Genomic DNA, 4,534 nt, shown 5'->3' on the forward strand with positions numbered 1-4,534 from the left:
GAATCAACTCAAAGATCAACTGAAAGATCAACTAAAAGATCAACTTAAAGATCAACTAATCAACTAAAAGATCAACTAAAAGATCAACTAAAAGATCAACTGAAAGATCAACTAAAAGATCAACTAATCAACTAAAAGATCAACTAAAAGATCAACTAAAAGATCAACTAAAAGATCAACTAAAAGATCAACTAATCAACTAAAAGATCAACTGAAAGATCAACGAATCAACTCAAAGATCAACTAAAAGATCAACTGAAAGATCAACTAATCAACTAAAAGATCAACTGAAAGATCAACGAATCAACTCAAAGATCAACTAAAAGATCAACTAAAAGATCAACTAATCAACTGAAAGATCAACTAAAAGATCAACTAAAAGATCAACTAAAAGATCAACTGAAAGATCAACTGAAAGATCAACTAATCAACTAAAAGATCAACTAAAAGATCAACTAAAAGATCAACTAATCAACTAAAAGATCAACTAAAAGATCAACTGAAAGATCAACTGAAAGATCAACTAATCAACTAAAAGATCAACTAAAAGATCAACTAAAAGATCAACTAATCAACTAAAAGATCAACTAAAAGATCAACTAAAAGATCAACTAATCAACTAAAAGATCAACTAAAAGATCAACTAATCAACTAAAAGATCAACTAATCAACTAAAAGATCAACTAAAAGATCAACTAAAAGATCAACTAATCAACTAAAAGATCAACTGAAAGATCAACTAAAAGATCAACTAATCAACTAAAAGATCAACTAAAAGATCAACTAAAAGATCAACTAAAAGATCAACTAATCAACTAAAAGATCAACTGAAAGATCAACTAATCAACTGAAAGATCAACTAAAAGATCAACTAATCAACTAAAAGATCAACTAAAAGATCAACTAAAAGATCAACTAAAAGATCAACTAATCAACTAAAAGATCAACTGAAAGATCAACTAATCAACTGAAAGATCAACTAAAAGATCAACTAAAAGATCAACGTAAAGATCAACTAATCAACTAAAAGATCAACTGAAAGATCAATGAATCAACTCAAAGATCAACTAAAAGATCAACTTAAAGATCAACTAATCAACTAAAAGATCAACTGAAAGATCAACTAAAAGATCAACTAAACGATCAACTGAAAGATCAACTAATCAACTAAAAGATCAACTGAAAGATCAACTAAAAGATCAACTGAAAGATCAACTGAAAGATCAACTAAAAGATCAACTAAAAGATCAACTAATCAACTAAAAGATCAACTGAAAGATCAACGAATCAACTCAAAGATCAACTAAAAGATCAACTAAAAGATCAACTAATCAACTAAAAGATCAACTGAAAGATCAACTAAAAGATCAACTGAAAGATCAACGAATCAACTCAAAGATCAACTAAAAGATCAACTAATCAACTAAAAGATCAACTTAAAGATCAACTAAAAGATCAACTAAAAGATCAACTAATCAATTAAAAGATCAACTGAAAGATCAACTAATCAACTAAAAGATCAACTGAAAGATCAACTAAAAGATCAACTAATCAACTAAAAGATCAACTAATCAACTAAAAGATCAACTGAAAGATCAACTAATCAACTAAAAGATCAACTAAAAGATCAGCTGAAAGATCAACTAATCAACTAAAAGATCAACTGAAAGATCAACTAATCAACTAAAAGATCAACTGAAAGATCAACTAAAAGATCAACTAAACGATCAACTGAAAGATCAACTAATCAACTAAAAGATCAACTGAAAGATCAACTAAAAGATCAACTGAAAGATCAACTAAAAGATCAACTAATCAACTAAAAGATCAACTAAAAGATCAACTAAAAGATCAACTAAAAGATCAACTAATCAACTAAAAGATCAACTGAAAGATCAACGAATCAACTCAAAGATCAACTAAAAGATCAACTAATCAACTAAAAGATCAACTAAAAGATCAACTAATCAATTAAAAGATCAACTTAAAGATCAACTAAAAGATCAACTAAAACACACGTGTCGAACTCCAGGCCTCGAGGGCCGCAGCCCTGCACGTTCTCCATGTCTCCCAGCTTCAACACAGCTGATTGCAATGAGCAGCTCGTTCTCTGGCTTTGTGCTGAATGTGGTGATGAACCATCAGGAGGTTCAGGGGAGGGAGACATTGAAAACCTGCAGGGCTGCGGCCCACGAGGATCTGAGTTTGACACCCCTGAACTAAAAGATCAACTAAAAGATCAACTAATCAACTAAAAGATCAACTGAAAGATCAACTAATCAACTAAAAGATCAACTAAAAGATCAACTAAAAGATCAACTAAAAGATCAACTAATCAACTAAAAGATCAACTTAAAGATCAACTAAAAGATCAACTAATCAACTAAAAGATCAACTAAAAGATCAACTAAAAGATCAACTAATCAACTAAAAGATCAACTGAAAGATCAACTAATCAACTAAAAGATCAACTAAAAGATCAACTAATCAACTAAAAGATCAACTAAAAGATCAACTAAAAGATCAACTAAAAGATCAACTAATCAACTAAAAGATCAACTTAAAGATCAACTAAAAGATCAACTAATCAACTAAAAGATCAACTAAAAGATCAACTAAAAGATCAACTAAAAGATCAACTAATCAACTAAAAGATCAACTGAAAGATCAACTAATCAACTAAAAGATCAACTAAAAGATCAACTAAAAGATCAACTAAAAGATCAACTAAAAGATCAACTAAAAGATCAACTAATCAACTAAAAGATCAACTAAAAGATCAACTAATCAACTAAAAGATCAACTAAAAGATCAACTAAAAGATCAACTAATCAACTAAAAGATCAACTGAAAGATCAACTAATCAACTAAAAGATCAACTAAAAGATCAACGAATCAACTAAAAGATCAACTAAAAGATCAACTAATCAACTAAAAGATCAACTAAAAGATCAACTTAAAGATCAACTAAAAGATCAACTAATCAACTAAAAGATCAACTGAAAGATCAACTAATCAACTAATAACAGTAATAAAATAAAATAAATCAAGAAAAACATCGCCAGAGAGTATTCGAAAAGGAGTGAGACGAAGTAAAAACTTATTTACTCTCACCCCTTGTCACAAGTAAATAATATAATTACTTCCTTCCATCTCTTACACACACACACACACACACACACACACACACACACACACACACACACACACACACACACACACACACACACACACACACACACACACACACACACACACACACACACACACACACACACACACACACACACACACACACAGTGCAAGGAAAGAAACGAACAATATAAACAACCAAAAGAAAAGACCAGACATTTGACCCTAAAATACCCAGTGACTGGCCACACCTTCTTCTTCCTCGTACCTTTTGAAAATCATATTTTTATACTGCATTTTAAACTGTCTCATATTTGGACATTACTTCAGTTCCATACTAAACCCGTTCAGTACTCTCACCCCGCATACTGAGAGACAAAACCCTTTTCTGGTCCTACCAAATCTTGGTTGTTTAAAGTTTCATTTCCTCCTCAGATTGTCAGACTTCATCATTTTTGAACAATTGTTGTATATTCCCTGGTAATAGATTAGTTTTTACTTTGAACATTGTGCTGTTTGGTACTGCACAATGTCAGTAAGCTTGAGTAATACTGTGTTTGGTACTGCACTATGTCAGTAAGCTTGAGTAATACTGTGTTTGGTACTGCACTATGTCAGTAAGCCTGAGTAATACTGTGTTTGGTACTGCACTATGTCAGTAAGCCTGAGTAATACTGTGTTTGGTACTGCACTATGTCAGTAAGCTTGAGTAATACTGTGTTTGGTACTGCACTATGTCAGTAAGCCTGAGTAATACTGTGTTTGGTACTGCACTATGTCAGTAAGCCTGAGTAATACTGTGTTTGGTACTGCACTATGTCAGTAAGCTTGAGTAATACTGTGTTTGGTACTGCACTATGTCAGTAAGCCTGAGTAATACTGTGTTTGGTACTGCACAATGTCAGTCAGCATGAGTAATACTGTGTTTGGTACTGCACTATGTCAGTCAGCATGAGTAATTTTGACTTCAGAAATACTGTGTTTGTGTGTTCCTGATAAGCGGCTTTGTGAAGGATCCTATTGCTCTATTCTGAAAGGTATTTATTGAAGAGAATGTGGTTTTGTAGTTGTTGCCCCAAACTTCAGCACAGTACTGCAAAATAGGAGAGAGTAGTGAGTAGTATAGAGTATGGAGTTCTTTGCTTTATTCAGTACTGCGATGTTCCTTCAGACTTTACTCTGTATATGTTTGATATGTAGTTTCCAGCTCATTTTGTCGTCTATAAATACCCCCAGAAATTTAATTTCATGAACTCTCTCCATTTCTACCCCCTCTACTTTTATTTTTACCTCTGCTCATTTTATTATTGCCGAGTAACAATATGTTTGTCTTTCCTAAATTTAATGATAATTTGTTGCTCTCAAACTATTTATTAAATGTGTTCATTTCTGTAGTTCTTTC

The sequence above is a fragment of the Lipophrys pholis genome (genome assembly GCF_963383615.2).
Source record: "Lipophrys pholis genome assembly, chromosome: 10".
Lineage (NCBI taxonomy): Eukaryota > Metazoa > Chordata > Actinopteri > Blenniiformes > Blenniidae > Lipophrys > Lipophrys pholis.